General features: G+C 35.7%; 1 pseudogene; it reads left to right on the plus strand.

Moving 5' to 3' along the window:
• The first annotated feature begins 17,438 nt into the window (after positions 1-17,438).
• Positions 17,439-17,535, plus strand: LOC113175964 (U6 spliceosomal RNA; annotated as a pseudogene).
• Positions 17,536-22,842: the final 5,307 nt, after the last annotated feature.

Here is a 22,842-nt window from a genome sequence, read left to right on the forward strand (position 1 = left end):
GGGGAATAATAGGCCTGGGAGTGAGAACTGGTTTGGGGAGAAAAGAGGAGAAACTGTAGCACAATGCTCTTATATTAAAGTTAGATTTTCCTTATCCTTTCTTATGTCTTACTACTTACCTTTTATTTATTAAATTCTACCTCACTATGGCTACATGAGTAAGTATATTAAATCACAAATTTATTATCTCACAGTTCTGTAGATCATACATATAACATGATCTCATCAAGATAACATACACATGTTAACAAGGCTGTATTCCTTACTCAAGATTCCAGGGAAGACTCTACTTTCAGGATCATAATAGTGTTTACAGGATATTTTTTTCCATGTAGTATAGGACTTTGGTACCTGTTACCTTTCCACATGCCACCTTTGGATCACTGTAAGCTTTAGAGGTTACTCACATTCCTTAGATTCCTTTCTTCATCATCAAAATCAATGTTGTGCCAGGTGAGGTGGCACACAACTATAATCCCAGTAGCTCCAGGGCTGAAGCAAGAGGTTCACAAATTCAAGGTCAGATTCAGCAACTTGGAGGCTCTAGTCAAATTAGTGAAACTCTGCCTCAAAATAAAATCAATCAATAAAAATAAAATTTAAAAAGAGATATGGATTATAGCTCACTGGTAGAATACCCATGGGTTCTAGTACGAAAGAAAGAAAGAAAGAAAGAAAGAAAGAAAGAAAGAAAGAAAGAAAGAAAGAAAGAAAGAAATGTTGCGCACATTTTTTTTCTCAACCATGACTTTTCTTTACTTTTAGAGACCCTTAGATTTAAAAATAGGACTCCTCTAACATTGCTATCTCAGCATGGTGAATATAATGATATCTGCAAAGACATTTTTCTGTGTAAATTAATATAATCACATATTCCATGGATTAACACATGGAAGTCTTCAGGTGGGCATTATTTTGTCTACCACATAAAATAAATTAATGCTTATTAAACATCAAAATTGTGCACAACATTGTGTTAGATATTTTCTACAATTTTAGCTCCTACAGAAAACTTGTAAAATATATAATATTTTTTATACTTTAAAGATGTGGAAAATTAGATTTATAAAACAGCTATCTTCTATTTCCTTGTTCTTCTTATTATTAATTAGATTTTAAAATTAATACATTATACTTCTATGTAAAGGTTAAATTCATGGTGATATATTCATACATTAACATAATTTAATTTCGACAATTTTATTAGAAAGGGGAGCAAGTGAAGGGAGGAGAAGAGAGAAAGAGGTAATACTGGGGATTGAAATGGAGCTAATTATATGTATTTGTCAAATGAATGATGCAATAATATTGAACTATAATACACTAATAAATATTAATACATATTTTTAAAATTGTTAAAATATTATCTTTCTTAAGCCCACAAAGTTAATAACAGTCCACGGTTTTAATTACTTGAGTAACCATGAATTTATTCTTATACAACTATCTTTCTTTTGTTGTTGTTGTTGTTGTAGAGAATTTTATTTGCAGAAAATGCAGGATTCCAAATGAAGTCTATCAGCAGAAGAGACTTCTTGGTAGGATCCCCTTTCCCAGGCAGCTACCTCAAAAATCGACTTACACATTTTAATTAACACTCAGCATACTTTGCAGAGAGAAGCAGGAGAATGCAGCCCAGTTACCTGCTCTCCTTGGCAACCACATGGGGTGGGCGGTGTTTCACCCGCTGGTGTTTTTTATGGGTCCCTCCTTGCACTGCTGTGTTCCTCCTTGTAATGGGTGGTGAGCCTTCCTGGCATCGGCTCTGCTCTATTTGATTTAAGAGGCATCAAATTTTATAATTGATCCTCAGGTTGGTTCTGTGATTCTGTTTTTAAGACACCTCTTATATATTTGTTGCGCTGGTCTTGATTTGCATATTTTAGAAAATGGGTTATTTTAAAAGAAAATTATTATTTTTTAACCATTCACATTTATTGGCATCTAAACTGTAGGACCATAAAAAATATCTACTGTAACAAAAGTCTGTTTATTTTAACAGGATCATAATCTATGAGCTCTGCAAAGCAGTTTGCTTTCCTTCTTTCCATCTAGCCCTACTTTTTTTTAAACTTTATTTTTTATTTTTTTTTATTGGTTGCTCAAAATATTATAATGATCTTGACATATCATATTTCATATATTTGATTCAAGTGGGTTATGAACTCCCATTTTTACCACGTGTACAGATTGCAGAATCACATTGGTTACACATCCACGTTTATTCATACTGCCATACTAGTGTCTGTTGTATTCTCCTGCCTTTCTTATCCCCTTCCTATCCCCCCTCCCCTCCCCTCCTCTCCCTTCTTCTCTCTCTACCCCATCTACTGTAATTAATTTCTCACTTTTTTCCCCTTTCCCCTCACATCCACTTATATGTAATTTTGTATAACAATGAGGGTCTCCTTCCATCTTCCATGCAATTCCCCTTCTCTCTCCCATTCCCTCCCACCTCTCCTCCCTGCTTAATGGTAATATTCTTCTCATGTTCTTCTTCCCTGCTTTAATTTGAGTCACCCTCCTTATATCAAAGAAGATATTCGGCATTTGTTTTTTAGGGATTGGTTAGCTTCACTTAGCATAATCTGCTCTAATGCCATCAATTTCCCTGCAAATGCCATGATTTTGTTATTTTTTATTGCTGAGTAATATTCCATTGTGTACAGATACCACTTTTTTTTATCCATTCATCTATTGAAGGGCATCTAGGTTGGTTCCACAGTCTAGCTATTGTGAATTGTGCTGCTATAAACATTGATGTGGCTGTATCCCTATAGTATGCTCTTTTTAGGTCTTTGGGGAATAGTCCCAGAAGGGGAATAGCTGGGTAAAATGGTGGTTCCATTCCCAGCTTTCCAAGGACTCTACATACTGCTTTCCAAATTGGCTGCACCAATTTGTAGTCCCACCAGCGATGTACAAGTGTACCCTTTTCCCCATATCCTCACCAGCACCTGTTGTTTGACTTCATAATGGCTGCCATTTTTACTGGAGTGAGATGGTAACTTAGTTTGGTTTTAATTTGCAATTCTCTGATTGCTACAGATGGTGAGCATTTTTTCTTGTATTTGTTGATTGACTGTATATCCTTCTCTGAGAAGTGTCTGTTCAGATTTTTGGCCCATTTGTTGATTGGGTTGTTTTCTTATTCTTTAATTTTTTGAGTTCTTTGTCTACTCTGGATATTAGGGCTCTATCTGAAGTGCGAGGGGTAAAAATTTGTTCCCAGGATGTGGGATCTCTATTTACCTCTCTTATTGTTTCTCTTGCTGAGAAAAAAGTTATTAGTTTGAGTATGTCCCATTTGTTGATTGTTGATTTTAACTCTTGTGCTATAGGTGTCCTATTAAGGAATTTAGAGCCCGACCCCGTGAGATGGAGATTAGAGCTAACTTTTTCTTCTATCAGATGCAGAATTTCTGGTTTGATCCCTAGATCCTTGATCCATTTTGAGTTAATTTTTGTGCATGGTGAGAGAAAGTGATTCAGTTTCATGTTGTTGCATATGAATTTCCAGTTTTCCCAGCACCATTTGTTGAAAATGCTATCCTTTCTCCATTGCATGCTTTTAGCACCTTTGTCTAATATAAGGTAGTTGTAATTTTGTAGATTGGTCTCTGTGTCCTTTATTCTGTACCATTGGTCTACTTGCCTGTTTCGGTAGCAGCACCATGCTGTTTTTGTTACTATTGCTCTGTAGTATAGTTTAAAGTCTGGTATCACTGTAATGCCTGTTTCATTCTTCCTGCTTAGAATTGCTTTTGCTATTCTGGGTCTTTTATTTTTCCAGATGAATTTCATGATTGCTTTATCTATTTCTGCGAGGAATGCCATTGGGTTTTGATTTAGAATGATGCTGTTGGTAATATCGCCATTTTAATGATGTTAGTTCTGCCTATCCATGAACAGGGTATATCTTTCCATCTTCTAAGGTCTTCTTTTATTTCTCTCTTTGGGGTTCTGTAATTTTCATTGTATAGTTCTTTCACCTCTTTTGTTATGTTGATTCCTAAGTATTTTATTTATTTTTTTTGAGGATATTGTGAATGGGGTGGTTGTACTCATTTCCATTTCAGAGGATTTCTCACTGATATACAGGAATGCCTTTGATTTTTGCATGTTGATTTTATATCCTGCCACTTTGCTGAATTAATTTACTAGCTCTAGAAGTTTCTGGGTAGAACCTTTTGGGTCTGCTAGGTATAGGATCATGTCACCCGCAAATAGTGCTAATTTAAGTTCTTCTTTTCCTATCTTTACGCCTTTAATTTCTTTCATCTGTCTAATTGCTCTGGTCAGTATTTCAAGAACTATGTTGAATAGAAGTGGTGATAGAGGGCATCCCTGTCTTGTTCCAGATTTTAGAGGGAATGCCTTCAATTTTTCTCTGTTTAGAATGATGCCAGCATGAGTCTTAGCATAGATAGCTTTTACAATGTTGAGGTAAGCTCCTGTTATCCCTAGTTTTTCTAGTGTTTTGAACATAAAGGGATCCTGTACTTTGTAGAATGCTTTTTCTGCATGTATCGAGATGATCTTATAGTTCTTATCTTTAAATCTATTGATGTGGTGAATAACATTTATTGATTTCCATATATTGAACCAGCCTTGTATCCCAGGGATGAATCTTACTTGATTATGGTGCACAGTATTTTTAATATGTTTTTGTATCCAATTTGCCAGAATTTTATTGAGGATTTTTGCATCTAATTTCATTACAGATATTGGTCTGTAGTTTTCCTTCTTTGAAGTGTCTTTGTCTGGTTTTGGAATCAGGGTGACGATAGCCTTTTAGAATGAATTTGGAAGAGCTCCATCTTTTTCTATTTCCTGAAATAACTTGAAAATTATTGGTATTAGTTCTTCTTTAAAGGTTTTGTAAAACTCTGCTATACCCATCTGGTCCTGGGCTATTTTTGGTTGGTAGTCTTTTGATGGCTTCTTCTATTTCCTCCATTGATATTGGTCTGTTTAAATTGTGTGTATCCTCCTGACTCAATCTGGGCAAATCATATGACTTAAGAAATTATTGATGTCTTCACTATCTTCTATTTTATTGGAATATAAGGTTTCAAAATAATTTCTCATTATCTTCTGTATTTTTTTTAAAGAGAGAGTGAGAGAGGAGAGAGAGAGAGAGAGAGAGAGAGAGAGAGAGAGAGAGAGAATTTTTTTAAAAATATTTATTAGTTCTCGGCGGACACAACATCTTTGTTGGTATGTGGTGCTGAGGATCGAACCCGGGCCGCACGCATGCCAGGCGATCGCGCTACCGCTTGAGCCACATCCCCAGCCCTCTTCTGTATTTTTGTAGTGTCTATTTTGATATTGCCTTTTTCATCCCATATGCTAGTAATTTGAGTTTTCTCTCCTCTTCCTTAGCATGGCTAAGGGTCTGTTGATCTTATTCATTTTTTCAAAGAACCAACTTTTAGTTTTGTCCATTTTTTCAATTGTTTCAAATTCATTGATTTCAGCTCTGATTTTTATTATTTCTTACCTTCTGCTACATTTTCTGTTGTTTTGCTCTTCTTTTTCTAGGGTTTTGAGATGAAGTGTGAGATCAATTTATTTGTTGTTTTTTTTTTCTTTTTTTTTGAGGAATGAACTCCAAGCAATGAATTTTTCTCTTGGAAATGCATTCATATGTCCCATAGATTCCAATATGTTATGTCTGTATTTTCATTTATCTCTAAGAATTTTTTGACTTCTTCATTTATTTCTTCTGTAATCCATTGATCATTCAGTAACATATTGTTCATTCTCCAAGTGATGTAGAATTTTTTCTTTCTTTTTTTATCGTTTTTTCCAGTTTCATTCCAATTTGATCAGATAAGATGCATGGTATTATCTCCACACCTTTATAATTTCTAAGAGTTGCCCTATGGCATAATATATGGTCTATCTTTGAGAAGGATCCATGTGCTACTGAGAAAAAAGTGTATCCGCTTGATGATGGTTGATATATTCTATATATGTCAGTTAAGTCTAGGTTATTGATTGTGATATTGAGTTCTATAGTTACTTTATTCAACTTTTGTTTGGAAGAGCTGTCCAATAGTGAGAGATGTGTTTTGAAGTCACCCATAATTATTGTGTTGTGGTCTATTTGACTCTTGAACTTGAGGAGAGTTTTTTTTTTTTTTTTTATGAATGTAGCATCACCATTGTTTGGTGCATAAATAGTGATAATTGTTATGTCTTGTTGGTGATTTGTTCCCTTTAATAGTATATAGTGTCATTCTTTATCCCTTTTGATTAACTTAGGCTTGAAGTTGATTTTATTTGATATGAGGATGGCCACCCCTGCTTGATTCCGAGGACCATGGGAGTGGTATGATTTTTCCCAACTTTCACCTTCAGCCTGTGCATGTCTTTTCCTAGCAGACATGTCTCCTGAAGGCAGCATATTGTTGGATCTGTTTTTTTAATCCAGGTTACCAGCCTATGTCGCTTTATTGATGAGGTTAAACCATTAACGTTTCGGGTTACTATTGATATATGGTTTGTACTTCTGGTAATGTTTGTTTGTTTATTTGTTTATTTATTTTTAATTTTGTTTGTTTTCCCCTCTTTGATTAGTCCTCCCCCCCCCCCGTTAACTGAGGTACTTCCCACTGTTGGTTTTAGTTGTTGTTTTTCATTTCCTCTTTGTGTATTGTTTTGCCCAAAATGCTTTGCAGTGATGGTTTTCTGGCTGCAAATTCTTTTAACTTTTGTTTATAGTGAAAGATTTTTATTTAGTTGTCAAACCTGAAGCTTAATTTTGCTGGATACAATATTCTTGTTGGTCACCCAATATCTTTCAGAGTTTGAAATACTTTGTTCCAGGATCTTCTCGCTTTCAGTGTCTGTGATGAGAAATCAGCCGTTAACTTAATTGGTTTACCCCTGAAGGTAATCTGCCTTCTTTCTCTTTTAGCTTTTAATATTCTCTCCTTTTTCTCTATGTTGGATATCTTCATAATACTGTGTTTTGGAGTTGGTCTATTGTGGTTTTGTATGTTCGACATCCTGTAGGCTTCTAGGATTTGGACATCTGTTTCATTTTTCGTGTCTGGAATGTTTTCTAATATTATTTCATTCTACAGATTGCATTCCTTTGGTTTGGACCTCTATACCTTCCTCTATACCAATGACTCTTAAGTTTTTTTTTATGATATCCCATATCTCTTGGATGTTTTACTCATGGTTTCTTCCCAGTCTTTCTGAGTTGACTAGACTCTTTTCGAGATGATATATTTTGTCTTCATTGTCTGATGTTCTGACTTCTACTTGATCTACTAGAAATGCTCTCATTTGAGTTTTTAACTTGGTTTATAATTTTCTTCATTTCTAGGATTATTGTTTGATTTTTTTATAACATCTATGTCCTGTTAGAGTTGTTGATTTGCTTCTTGAATTTGTTTATGTAATTCATTGTTGAGGTGTTCTTTCATTGTTTGCATTTGCTGTCGAATGACCTCTTTAAGATTTCATTCCATCTGTGTCAGGTATGCCTTGAGTTCTTTATCTTACCATTTTTTTCTGATGCCTCTAGGTTCTCCTGTACATTTAGGCTGTCCTGCATTGTTTCTAATCCTTTTTTTCCTTGTTTCTTTTTCATGATGCTCACATTACTTTGCAGCTCTGTTTGACTGCTGTGTTACTATTTATGCCTATAAATTTGTTTTGGTTTTGTATATCTCTGGAATCTCTCCTTTGTGATGAGGGACTATGTCTAGAGATATTGGGTTTTATTGTACTTTAAAGCAAATTGATTCATTTCATAAAAGACATACGGATTCTGATGGCATATAGCAATCTTTGGTTTGGTCTTAGGACTTTATGTGATGTGATGTTATGGGGGTTGGTATATCTTAGCAACCTCGGAAGATTGCTCTACTGAAGGGGGATATTAACAGGAGAATGGACTGGCATATTTGGGGGTAGCTAGGGACTTGGGGGCACTATAAACCGTGTCAGAACATTCACCTATATGCATTTAGTACATTACACATAATTGAAGTCGTAATGCTTGGGAGGAAAGGTAGGGGAAGGGGAAGGAAGAAGTCACTAAAGAGAAAGAGAGAAAGAAAATAGGAAGAATAAAAGAAAAGGGGAAAAATGAAAAAAAATTGGAAAAAAAAAAAAGATAAATGCAGTCTTAAGAGTTGGATTAGCTTCTCATCCAGTAGGTGGAGCTGTGCCGCCTGGGCCAAGCTTCTGCCCTCAAGATGCAGGAAACAATTCCTGTGAGTTGAGTCCTCCTCCCTAGCTGGGAATCTTATCAATCCTGGTTGCCCAAGGCAGTTCCTGGTCTCTAGCCCCCCACTTCTCCTGCAGCCAGGCCCCACTCACTGGTGCTGTTCTCTGCAGATCTAGCTACACTCTGGGCCTACAGCCCCCTGGGTGCCCTGTTCTCTTGAATGACTGGGCACTGTCTCTGTTTGCCATTCATCCAGACCCCGAGGTTGTGGAGCGTGGGAGCTTGGTGCTGTTGGCTTACTTTGCTTGATTCCCTCCAGTAGCCACGCTCGCGGGAGCTGGCAAAAAAGTCCTCGGCTGTCAGCGCTGGTGGGAGGGGGAGATGGAGGTCATGTGCCCCATCCTGATTCCCTTGGCTTCAATAATCAGGCTCAGGGAGTGCTGGGGAGAGATTTTTGAGATTTCCCAGCTGTATGCAGAGGGAGGGCTGAGAGTCACACACCTGTGGTCGCAGATTTTGCTGTGGAGCCATACATCAGCCGAACTCTGACGTCAGTTCTCTGCCATGGTGGACGCTGGTCTCCTTGCTGGGGTGTACGATGGGAAGGTTGGGTCTGGTCTATCTCTCCTAAATCCTACCTAGGATTTTGGTCCACTGGTCCATGGAGGCTCAGTTAGCACCACCTCAAAAGACCCCGCAAAGCTCTGAAGTTTTTTTTTTTTTTTCTCTACTCCTCTGGAGGGTCTCTCTAGCACTGAGTTGCCATGGGTTGGCAGCAGGTCGCAAATCAACCAGCCAGTAGCTCCGCGTGTGGAGTGGCCTGGATTTACCCACACTCGAGTGTGCTGTGGCCTCTGAGAAGCTCAAACTCCTCACTTATGTTCCGCCTCAACCCAACATTGCTGGATGTTCCTGAGCAGACAGCATCCAGTCGTTCTGAAGTCTCTCTTTTCCAGGGTAGCTAAGGAGGTCATGGGATTGCTCCCTCAGCACCCGCGCCATGTTCCCTCTCTAAAAGTATTTTTCAAAAGAAGCAAAATAAATAAAAAAGTTATTGATAGATTGATGGAAAAAAGGGGAGAGAAAATGAAGAAACAAAGAATAAAATTGAGAATGTGGAGGAAAACAAAGCAGGTAAGTAAATCTGTTTGAGTCTTCAAATAGTCTAGGTAAACAAGTTAGTTCTGATAGTGTTTGGGGAGGAAGCTTGACTAGAGTGGAGAATTCCTTTGAGAGCACTATTTCTTTTTTTTTTAATTCCCCTTTCACTATGCATTTAAAGAAAGGGAAGAGGTATACTCTTTGTCTTGAGATATTCCTGGTGAATGGTGAAGAATCCATCTGCTTAGAAATTCAGGGTCCCTTGATAAAGGTGACTACTCCTAAGGTTTGCCACTGTATTTGGACCAAACTGTGAGCACATCTATGCACATTTCTTAATCTAAGCCCCCCAAAATTTATGAGACATACTTTATGTAAAATCTGTTGACCATTTCCCACAGACTTTTTCAGGGTCAGAGTTATTGCTCTTTCATTTCACTGGGTACATAAATTTGGAAGAGTGGGCCTTTCATTAAAAAAAGCAATTATAACTACATTACAGTGTTGTCCTAATGATGACATCTGAGTCTCACTATAAAGAACTTAGCACAGTGCACAGCACATTGAATACATGTACTACTTTTGTGATTATGAAATAAATTCATTTTTCTTATAATTAATAGTATAATGTAATATCCAGTTTGTATGAACAGGAAAGAAATTTGTTCAAAATTAATTATGAGAGCACTATTTCTGCAGAGCAATTTCTTCAGAATATTAGGCCTTATCTGTTTTTAATTTATTTATTTATTACCAGGGATTGAACCCAAGGGCGAACCCAGGGGCACTTAACAGCTGAGTCACATTCCCATTCCTTTTTCAATTTTATTTATTATTTTGAAACAGGGTCTCGGTAAGCTGCTTAGGGTCTCTCTAAATTGGTGGGGCTGGCTTTGAACTCTATATCCTTCTGTCTCAGCCTCCCCAGAGGCTGAGATTACACTGCCACTGTATCTGGCAGGCCTTTTTTCCCCCCAATATTCTTTTTACTTTTTTATTCCTATGAAACTCTATCTTTTTTTCACTGAACAGCTCATTACTTTTTAATAAATAATATGATATTGTTGTTATACTCCTGAAGAAAATGTCTTAAAAAACATAAATAATATTTGCAAATCATCCTCAGTAAGATATGTCTTTTAGTACACAACCTTCCCCTTGCTCACAAAACCTGAACCATGTATTATATCACACTCTGCTATAGAGGTTTATAGTCATTGATGAGAAATTTAATATGAGGTTGTCAAGAAAGTTTCTCATTTTGAAAAAAAAATCTATTCACTACTGAAGGTGATAGAGAAAAGATTTCTTAACTTCTCAATGAATTTTATAATTTTACAGTGGCCTCCATAATGCACCAATTAAGAAAGGCAAAGAAATGATGCCTTTTATTTCTTTTACAATAATTGAAAATATGTTAAATTTTCCTTCAGCAAATTTTGCTTGAATATGATATGCTGATTTGATAAATACCACTTAAAAATAAAATTGGAAAAGGGCTAGGGATATGGCTCAGTGGTTAAGTGCCCCTGGGTTTGCCCCTGGGTTCAATCCATGGTAATAAGTAAATAAATAAATAGAAATATCACTGAAGTTGAGTAGCACACCTGAGAAACAATTGTAGTTTAGGAGAAGAGTTGAAATGTGTGGATTCATTTTATGAGTTTAAGAAGCAAAACCAGATTTCTTACATAAAAGTATTAACAAATCCACTGAAAAGCTTTTTGTCCATATATCAGCCTTTCTACCAGTGTTATGGTTTGGATATTGATTTGACCTCAAGAACACCTCATGTTTTCAAAGCATGGTCCACAACAAGCAAGGTTCAAAGATATAGCTATTTGAAAAATATTGGATGATGAAAGCTATCACCTCAGTGGATTAATACATTGATACCTTAATGTACTACTGGATGGTAACTTTAGGCAAGTGGGCACAGCTGGAGAAAGTAGATCTCTGGACAGTGTGACATTTAACTATATCTGTCTCTGGCATCTTCTGTTTCTCTCTGCTTCCTGGCTGACATGAGATTAGAAGCTTTCCTCCAACATGCTTTTTGTCTGTGATATTTTGACTAACATCAGATCTGGAGCAATGGAATCAACTGACCATGGAGAGACACCCTGAAACCATGAGCTCAAAATGAAACATTTTCTCTTCTAAGTTGTTGGAAAGCTGACTAACACAACTGGTGCTCAATTCTCCAGTCACACCTTTCATTCTGCTTTCACAAATACTGGGATTCTTGAGGGCCTGCCACACATCAGTCTCTGTGAACAAATATTGCTTCCTTTCTGTTGACTTTACTAATTCCATAACAGCTTGAACAACAGAAAAAAAATGGGCACAACTCTGTAGACATGTGTCAATGTAAACAGAACATCAATAACCACAAGAACTATACCATTAACCAGGAATGCAGTGACTGACACAGTCACTTCTCCTGTGATACAAATTCCTCTTGTGTTTGGAAGTTTTCCTTACTTCATCCGTGATGTGTATCTTCCTGTCAACATAATCAGGATTACTGATGATGACAGCATGAGTGACAGTGCCAGCATTGATTCAAATCTCAAATGGGGCAAAATCCAATGTGCCCACCTGCCAAAAATTTTCTCTTACAAGTCAACAGTTTTTCTCCCAGAATGTGTAGTCAGAGAGTTTTTATGTAATTGTGATAGAAATCCTTATTAAAACATGTCCTTCAGTGGTATGTGAAAATGAATGTGGTAAATACTTCAGTGTATCTATATTTGTACATTTATTATAAAAAGAAATGACTTATAGCAAGACCTATATTTTAACAAAAATCTATATGAGGCACTAATTTCACATTAATGCAATTTTCATCCATGATGTTATTACTCAGAGGTCAAGTTTTACTTTTTAATGTAGTCACTGCTGTTATTTTAGAAAGATATAAATTTGTACTCGATATATCATTGTGATTTGTGCTAAATTTACACTCATTGAGTTTTAGAGTTCTACTAAGCATAAGTGGAATCTGCACTATTGTGGATTATGCAATATTTTCTCATTATTTATTTATTTTTAAAATACATGACAATAGTGGAATGCATTACACTCATTATTACCCATATACAGCACAATTTTTCATAACTCTTTATATAAAGTATGTTCATACCAAATTATGGCACTATACATATACTCTTTTTTTGCATTACAATTCTTAATACACATATATGCCACAAATTTTCATATCTCTGTTTGTATATGAGGTATGTTGACAACAAATTCAAATCTTCATACATGTATTTTGTATAACGATGACATCACATTCCACCATCCTTGCTATTCCCCTTCCCGCTCCCCTTCCCTCCAACCCCTCTTCCCTATCTAGAAATAATCTTCCTCCCATGCTCTCCCTCCCTACCCCACTTTGAGTCACTCCCCTTATATCAGAGAAAACTGTTGACATTTGGTTTTTTTGGGGATTGGCAAACTTCACTTAGCATAATGTGTTATACAATATTTTCAATAAAGCTGAGACATGTTATAATTATGCCATTGAAAACATAGTAAAACAAAAAGGAGAGATTCTACTAAATTTTTATAGTCTATCTCTTTTACAAAGGCAAATTTCATTTATTTAACTTATAATAGAAAAAAGACACCTTATCAATTTGGACATTTTATTTAATATAAATTGTAAGGAAAGAAAATATGTTCTTCATTCTGGCATTTACCAATTTTAGTTACAGTGATACTTTGCCAATATTACCCATAAATTGAAGAAACAGAACATAAATTTTTAAAATTATATCTGGTACATTATTTGACACATGGAATAACAATGAAATTAGAGAAGTCAGTATTTTAAAAGTATGATTGAATATATAAGAATTTTTGTTGTTGTTGTCTGTAGGTATTTTATATTTAAAGTCTTTTTAACAACAAATGAACAGGAAGATTTGACTTATAATATTATGAATCAAAGAAAATAATCTTTGGTTGTAATTTGCAAAGAAATTTACATACAATTGTTTTATACTCAAATGACTTTCTATATAAATCACTCCTATATTATAACTGCACTGCATAACAAAGTACCAAAGGCTTGGTGTCTCACAATCCTGGAGGTTCAAGGACATGGTGATCAGCTTCTGGTAAGGATCTCATGACTGAAGGACATTGGGCACTTGCAAAAGAGAGGAATACATGATAGAATCTGAGAGTAGGTATCATTCTTACTTCATAAAAATCAATTTTTGCAACTTTTATTTATGTATATTCATCATAAATCCCATGTTGAGCATTTGTCAATGAGATTTCTTTGGCAATTCGTTTTTAAAAACTGTCCTTAATTTACAGCTTCACTCAGAGTGCTCACAATTAATATATTCTTGCTTAATTGTTGAAGGCTCCTTTGTACTGAATGCCTCTTGCTTCACTTACTGATTATTGATATGAGTTAGTCAATCTTCAAGTGACATTTATTCCCATTTCTCATCATATGTCAAGAATAGTTGTTTCTATTGTTTTTTGTTTGTTTTTGTGATAGTGACTATAGAATTGAGATGCTTTCCCCTGCCATGCCCTTTTGCCAGTGCCTCCTGCACTCTTCCACTGAGCTACAGCCTCCACTCCCCTCTTCTTTTTGTAAACTTTGAGATGCTGTATAAATAAGTTGCTCATGTTGCCCTTGAACTTTCAATCCTCTTGCTTAAGCCTTTAGGTAACTTTGACTACAGGCATGTACCACCAGACTACAAACTTAGTTTTTATTGACACATGAACCACACCATAGCACAGCTTAAAAATAGATATAAAATGATGAAGCTATAATGGTGAACACATGTCATTAAGAGTGATCTTTACTGTTAAGATATGTACTTTAGTTAATAATGTACCAACATTTGTTCATCAATTATAGAAAATGTACTACACTAATATGTAAATAACTGGGAAAACCTTGGGGATAAGAGGGACATATATGGAAACAGTCTGTACTTTATGATTATTTTTTCGGTTACATAAGACTGTTCTAAAAGAATACAAAATCAAGCAAAAAATGAGGGTAAGAAACAGCTCAGGGATAGAGTGCTTGTCTTGAATGTTCAAGGTCCTCAGTTCAATCTCCAGGACTACAAAAACAAAAACCATAAAATAGAATCCAAGTTTGTTTATATATATTAGTCACCTGTTGAGAAAAACATTACATTTTTCAAAATATTTAGCATGTTTATACATGTGACTTCAGGACTTTAATTTATAGAATACTGCCAACATGTTATTTGTTAGTCAAAATATATTTCTAATAATAATTAATATACCCATAAATATTTATTTCAATAAATTAGTCAATTATATTAATATCTTATTTGCTTAAAAGAAGTTTTGTCATTTTAAAAATGCCTTTAGAATATGTATTCATGGATACATTCTAGGGCTATTTTCACCAGGATCCGTGAAAGACAACTATTGTTTATGAAAAATCACTAATTATATGCTCCTTGAGGTTGGGGACTATGTTTTATTCATCACTACACAGATAAAAAAGAAGCTCATCTAGTACTTGGTTATGGTAGAAAGTAGGCAATGGATGATGTTGCATTTTCCAGTTCTTCTAATTCAGAGCAAAATAGAAATTTCTCAAAATGCCAATATAGTCAGTGAAGAAATATTTCCCCACTGAAATAGTTACCTACATATGCTGAAGACTAGATTGAATGTTCAAAACAATAACAAGAGGACCAAAAAAGAAAAACAAAAACATGACCCCACAGAAATTTCTTTGCAATTTAGTTCATGTTAACTCATCAAAATCAAATGATGTTATTATAGCAAGAAAATATATATTGTTATGATAAAATCTATAAATATAAATAAATAAATATATAATATACATTTAAATATATAATACAATATATACTTTATGTATATAATATAAAAATGTACAAGGAAAAACTGAATTTCTACAAGTAGAGCAGCAGGTAGGCATTAATGGGTGGAGATTGTTACCTGAGAGATAGGTGAAACTTAATCAACTTTCTCGTTGGCCCATCAATAAAGATCTCAGGTTTGAAGTTTAAGAGTTGTTACCCCTCCTATCTCTGCTTATACAGAGGACTAAAATAATGACCTTTTACCTTTTAGGTAGGGTAGAATCCAATAATGAGTTCAGCAGTAATTGGCAATTGCCTGTAATCTTGTTTAGTAGCCCATAAATAAGTACACTTGATCTAGGTTAAATTATTAGATAGGGAAAGAAAATTATATTATATATAAATTAGTTATGTTTTCCGGATACATACCATTGTCTACCAGATATTATAATTGTCTAAATTCAACCTTTCATTTCCATTGGAATGATATGCATTAAAGCCACAAGTCTATGAAAACACTTTTATTTTTCTACTCTGAACATATCCAAGAGTGCAAAACTTAGTCTCCCTTCTTTGATAAGTTTAATTATTAATGTAAAATTGAACATAGCATTTTTCGTTATTCAAATAATTGAAAATATAAATTTAGAAGTAACTGAGTATGGAAATAAGCAAATTCAGAAATATAATTATTTGTCAATTTAACAATTTTATTTATAAAGCTAATGTTAATATTTGCAATTTTCATAGGCAGTTTTTTAATTGAATTCTCCAACTGCTGCAAGCAAAATGAACCCAGAGAAAAAAAACAGAAACATTGTCCCTTTTAATTATATAAGTCTTCTACATATAAATAGTGATATTATAGGTTAGATATGAAGTGTCCCCCGAAAGCTTATGTGTGAGACAATGCAAGAATTTTCAGAGCTTCCAATCCGAGGGATCCAACATGGCAGCAGGCGAGGAGAGATCAAGTCTCTGACCTCTTCAGCTGTGCGGGCAGAGGGAGTCTTTTTTTAAAATTTTTATTGTTGGTTGTTCAAAACATTACATAGTTCTCGATATATCATATTTCACACTTTGATTCAAGTGGGTTATGAACTCCCATTTTTACCCCATATACAGATTGCAGAATCATATCAGTTACACTTCCATTGATTTACATATTGCCATACTAGTGTCTGTTGTATTCTGCTGCCTTTCCTATCCTCTACTATCCCCCCTCCCCTCCCCTCCCCTCCCCTCTTCTCTCTCTACCCCCTCTACTGTACTTCATTTCTCCCCCTTATATTATTTTTCCCTTTCCCCTCACTTCCTCTTGTATGTAATTTTGTATAACACTGAGGGTCTCCTTCCATTTCTATGCAATTTCCCTTCTCTCCCCTTTCCCTCCCACCTCTCATCCCTGTTTAATGTTAATCTTCTTCTCATGCTCTTCGTCCCTACTCTGTTCTTAGTTACTCTCCTAATATCAAAGAAGACATTTGGCATTTGTTTTTTAGGGATTGGCTAGCTTCACTTAGCATAATATGCTCTAATGCCATCCATTTCCCTCCAAATTCTATGATTTTGTCATTTTTTAATGCAGAGTAATACTCAATTGTGTATAAATGCCACATTTTTTTATCCATTCATCTGTTGAAGGGCATCTAGGCTGATTCCACAATCTTGCTATCGTGAATTGTGCTGCTATGAACATCGATGTAGCAGTGTCCCTGTAGCATGCTCTTATTAGGTCTTTGGGGAATAGACCGAGAAGGGGAATAGCTGGGTCAAATGGTGGTTCCATTCCCAGCTTTCCAAGAAATCTCCATACTGCTTTCCAAATTGGCTGCACCAATTTGCAGTCCCACCAATGATGAACAAGCGTACCCTTTTCCCCACATCCTTGCCAGCACTTGTTGTTGTTTGACTTCATAATGGCTGCCAATCTTACTGGAGTGAGATGGTATCTTAGGGTGGTTTTGATTTGCATTTCTCTGACTGCTAGCGATGATGAGCATTTTTTCATGTACTTATTGATTGATTGTATGTCCTCCTCTGAGAAGTGTCTGTTCAGGTCCTTGGCCCATTTGTTGATTGGGTTATTTGTTATCTTATTGTCTAATTTTTTGAGTTCTTTGTATACTCTGGATATTAGGGCTCTATCTGAAGTGTGAGGAGTAAAGATTTGTTCCCAGGATTAGGCTCCCTATTTACCTCTCTTGTTGTTTCTTTTGCTGAGAAAACCTTTTTAGTTTGAGTAAGTCCCATTTGTTGATTCTAATTATTAACTCTTGTGCTATGGGTGTCCTATTGAGGAATTTGTAGCAGCACATATACTAAAATTGCAACGACACAGAGAAGATTAGCATGGCCCCTGCGCATAGGGAGTCTTAAACCGTCTAAATGCTGTTTGCTCAGGATCACTAGGCAATGCTGAGTTGACATGGATCTTGGGCGAACAGTTTGCACTTCTCAGAACACACTGAATTCATGCTCCTGTTCGCCTGCGTCTCACAGATAAACCACTGTGACTCAGGGCTAAATCAACTTGTCGGTTACTCCTGAACCTGTGGAAGTTAATACCAACCGAGCCTTCCTAGGCAGTGGCCACAGGATTGAGACGGGGCTTGGGAGAGCCGGTCAGGACTCACCCATTGCATGGGACACCTGGCAAAGGGAATGAACTGTTGCCATTCGCATGGAATATCACCATGGCAGAGAACTGACATCACCAGAATGCAATGGAGGAGATAATTTCATTGAAACTGGCTGTGGCAGGTGTGTAACCCCCTAGCCCTCCCTCTCCACACAGCGGGGAAACCTCAAGTGCCCCTCCCAGCTCTCCTGAGAGCGCGATAGTCAGACAGAGGGAACCAGGAGAGGCGCGGGACCCGCAGTGCCGGACCCCTGGCTATTGCTCCCACCAGTGCTGACAACTGAGGTCTCTTGCACCAGCTACCCAGCCCCACGCTCCACAACCTTAGGGTCTGAGGGAATGGCAAGCAGGGAGAGTGTGCCCAGTCGTTCAAGAAAATAGGGCTCCCAGGAGCAACAGACCTGGTATGTAGCCAGTATTGTAGTGAGCATCACCGGTGAGCGGGGCCTGGCTGGAGGGAAAGTGTGGAAGTGACTAGATACCAGAAAAGCCCCTAGGCACTCAGGATTGGAGACCCCCCCAGTCGGGGAGGAGGAGCTGCTGCACAGTGATTGGTTTCTGCGTAGAGAAGAGAAGCTTGGCCTGGTGGGCACAGCTCCACCTACTGGAAGAGAAGTTAATCGAACTCTAAGACTGCATTTTTAAATTTTTTAATTTGTTTTTCTCTTTTTATCTATTTATTTTTATTTTTTAATATTTTTTTATTTTTAATGTTTATTTTATAATTATTATTATAATTTTTTAAAAATTTTCTATTTTTTCTTTTGTCTTTTCATTTCTTTTCAATTTTCTTATTCCCCTTTCCTTGAATTCTACCTGCTTACTCTCATTCTCTTTAGTGACTTCTTCACTCCCTTTCTAATACCTTTCCTCCCAAGCATCACGATGCTGTTTATGTGTAATTTACTAAATATGTATAGGTAAATGTTCCGAGGCTTTATATAGTGCTACCAAGTTCCTAGCTACCCCCCAATACTCCAGACCATTCTCCTGTTAATATCCCTCATCAGTAGAGCAACCTTCCAAGGTTGCCAAGAGATACCAACCTCAATACCATCACATCATTCGACCTAAATATAAGACCAAACCGCAGACTGCTATATGCCATCAGAATCTGTACACAGTTTAAGAAATGAAGAATCTGCTTTAAAGTGCAACAAAACTCATCATCTCTAGTCATAGTCTCCCATCACAAAAGAGACACCCCAGAGATACACAAAACCAAATACATTTCTAGGAGTAAACAGTAACTCACCAGTCAAACAGAACAAGAAGTAACATGAGCAGCATGAAAAAGCAAGGAAGAAAAGGAATACAAACAATGCAGGACAGCCTAAATATATAGGAGGACCTAGAAGCATCAGAAATATGGTCAAATAAAGAATTCAAGGAATACCTTAGATAGATGGAAAGGAATCTTATAGAGGACATGAGACAGCAAATTCAAACAATGAAAGAACACATTGAAAATGTATTATATAAACAGATAAAAGAAACAAATAAGCATCTTTATCAGGAGATAGAGATTATAAAAAAATCAAACAATAATCCTAGAAATGAAGGAAACTATAAACCAAATTAAGAACTCAAATGAGAGTAACACTAACAGAGTGGAGCAAGTAGAAGCCAGAACATCACATAATGAAGACAAAATATATCATCTTGAAAAGAGTCTAGCAAACTCAGAAAGGCTGATAAAAAATCACTAGAAAAACATCCAAGAGATATGGGATAACAAAAAAAAAAAAAAACAAACTTAAGAGTCACCGGGATAGAGAAAGGTATAGCGGTTCAAACCAAGGGAATGAGAAATCTGTTGAATGAAATAATTATGAAAACTTTCCAGAGATAAAAAATGATATGGATGTACAAATTGTAGATGCATACAGGACACCAAGCATACAAAATCACAGTAGACCAATGCCAAGACACATTGTTATAAAGATATCTAATATACAGAACAAAGAGAAAATATTAAAAGCTACAAGAGAAAGGAGGCAGATTACATTCAGGGGTATACCAATAAGATTATCAACGGATTTTTATCACAGACGCTGAAAGCGAGAAGATCCTGGAACAACATATTTCACACACTGAAAGACAATGGATGCCAACCAAGAATTCTGTATCCAGCAAAATTAAGCTTCGGGTACGACAAAGAAATAAAAACCTTTCATGATAAACAAAAGTTAAAAGAATTTGCAGCCAGAAAACCAGCATTGCAAAGCATCTTGAGTAAAACACTATACGAGGAAGAAATGAAAAACAATAACCAAAACCAACAGTGGGAAGTACCTCAGTAAAGTGAAATGGTGGGGGAAAAGCTAATCATGGAGAAACAAACCAAATTTTAAAAAAAGATAAATAATCAAACATGGCTGGAAGTACAAACCATATATCAATAGTAAATCTAAACGTTATTGGCTTAAACTCACCAATAAAGCTACATAGGATGGTAACATGGATTAAAAAAACAAATCCAACAATATGCTGCCTCCAGGAGACATATCTGATTGGAAAAGACATACACAGGCTGAAGGTGAAAGGTTGAGAAAAAACATACCACGCACATGGTCCTCATAAGCAAGCAGGGGTGGCCATCCTCATATCGAATAAAATCAACTTCAAGACTAAGTGAATCAAAAGGGAAAAGGAAGGACATTATATACTGTTAAAAGGAACCATTCACCAACAAGACATAATAATTATCAATATTTATGCACCAAATAATGGTGCTGTGACATTCATAAAACAAACTCTCCTCAATTTCAAGAATCAAATAGACCACAACACAATAATTATGGGTGACTTCAAAACACCTCTCTCACCATTGGACAGCTCTTCCAAACAAAATATGAATAAAGAAACTATAGAACTCAATAACACAATCAATAACCTAGACTTAACTGACATATATAGAATATATCAACCATCATCAAGTGGATATACTTTTTTCTCAGTCATACATGGATCCTTCTCAAAAATAAACCATATGTTATGCCATAGGTCAACCCTCAGTAAATATAAAGGGGTGGAAATAATACCATGCATTTTATCTGATCATAATGGAATGAAACTGGAAATCAATGATAAAAGAAGGAAGGAAAAATCCTACATCACATGGAAAATGAACAATATGTTACTAAGTGATCAATGGGTTACAGAAGACATAAAGGAGGAAATAAAAAAATTCTTAGAGATAAATGAAAATACAGACACAACATATCAGCATCTATGGGACACAATGAAAGCAGTTTTAAGAGGGCAATTAATTGCCTGGAGGTCATTGCTCAAAAAAAGAAAAAAACCAACAAATAAATGAGCTCACACTTCATCTCAAAGCCCTAGAAAAGGAAGAGCAAAACAACAGCAAATGTAGCAGAAGGCAAGAAATAATTAAAATCAGAGCAGAAATCAATGAAATTGAAATAAAAGAAATTATTGAAAAAATTGACAAAACTAAAAGTTGGTTCTTCGAAAAAATAAATAAATCGTCAGACCCTTAGCCATGCTAACAAAGAGAAGAAGAGAGAGAACTCAAATTACTAACATACGGAATGAAAAAGGCAATATCACAACAGACACTTCAGAAATACAGTAGAGGATAGGAAATGCAGCAGAATACAACAGTCACTAGTATGTCAGTATGTAAAAAAGTGGATGTGTAACCGATGTGAATCTGCAATTTGTATACAGGGTAAAAATGGGAGTTCATAATCCACGTGAATCAAATGTATCAAATATGATATGTCAAGAGCTTTGTAATGTTTTGAACAACTAATAATAAAAAAATTAAAAAAAAATAAATTCTTCCAATCTGTGAAAAAAAGAGAATTTTCAGAGGTGAAAAGAATATGAGAATTATAACCTAAATAGTGGATTAATCAACTTATACAGATTAACTTGGTGATAACTGTAGGCAGATAGGGTGTGGTTGTTGGAGGTAGGTCACTAAGGGTATGCCTTAGGGGTTTATATTTTGTTCCTGATGAGCAGAGCATTCTCTCTGCTTCCTTGTTGCCATGTCCTGAGCTGCTTTCCCCTGTCATGTCCTTTTGCCAGGATGTTCTCTTGGGCTCAGAGCTAAGGAGTCAACCTTTAATCATTATACTTAGACCTCTGAATCTGTGAGCCATTATACATTTTTCTTCTTCTACATTGTTTTTGTCAGGTCTTTTGGTCACAGTCATGAAACAGTGACTAAAATAATTAGGAAAGATTAAAGAGTAGATGATTTTCTTTGAATACAACAAATAAACAATTCCATGGTGCACCTATATTTTTTCTTTCCTTTTTTGGGGGGGTACCATTTATTTATTTATTTTTGCATTATGATTCTTAATATACCATTATATCATAATTTATCATATTTCTGATTATATATAAGGTATGTTGACACCAAATTCACATCTTCTTACCTGTATTTTGTATAGTGATGAGGGTCTCCTTTCACCATCCATGCTATTTTTTCTTTCCTTTAGAACCAGAAATTAGTCAAATATGCATGACCTCATTGTTAAGGTAACTTGAGGAGGTGATCAATTGCTGAATACCATTTTTTTTCTATAGTAATTTTTTAAAAAAACATTTTTAGTTGAAGATGGACATAATAATTGCTTTAATTAAATTTTTTGGGTGATGCTGAGGATTCAACTTCACACATGCTAGGCAATTGCTCTACCACTGAGCAAAACCCCCAGCCTTGAATGGCCATTTTGATCATACTGTTTAATTATAGCTGCAGAAAAAAATGTCATATCAAATATAAGAAATTATTTTTCATACAGTTCAATTGAGCACAACTTGATATAAATAAAATAAGTATTCATTAGGTAATGTTCTAAATTTCAGTGATAGAAAATGGACATGAAAGAGTGTCAGCTCTCAATGTAACTTCAATATGGTATCAAAGAGTTATTTTAGCCAAATAAACATATGACAGTGTTATAAATAATAATAATAATAATAATAATAATAATAAACAAAAATATTGATATGAATGCAGCATAGAAAAGCAGCACAGCGAAAGGAATAACATGTTTGAATGTTGAATGTTGGGTCCA

The sequence above is a fragment of the Urocitellus parryii genome, chromosome X (assembly GCF_045843805.1).
Source record: "Urocitellus parryii isolate mUroPar1 chromosome X, mUroPar1.hap1, whole genome shotgun sequence".
Lineage (NCBI taxonomy): Eukaryota > Metazoa > Chordata > Mammalia > Rodentia > Sciuridae > Urocitellus > Urocitellus parryii.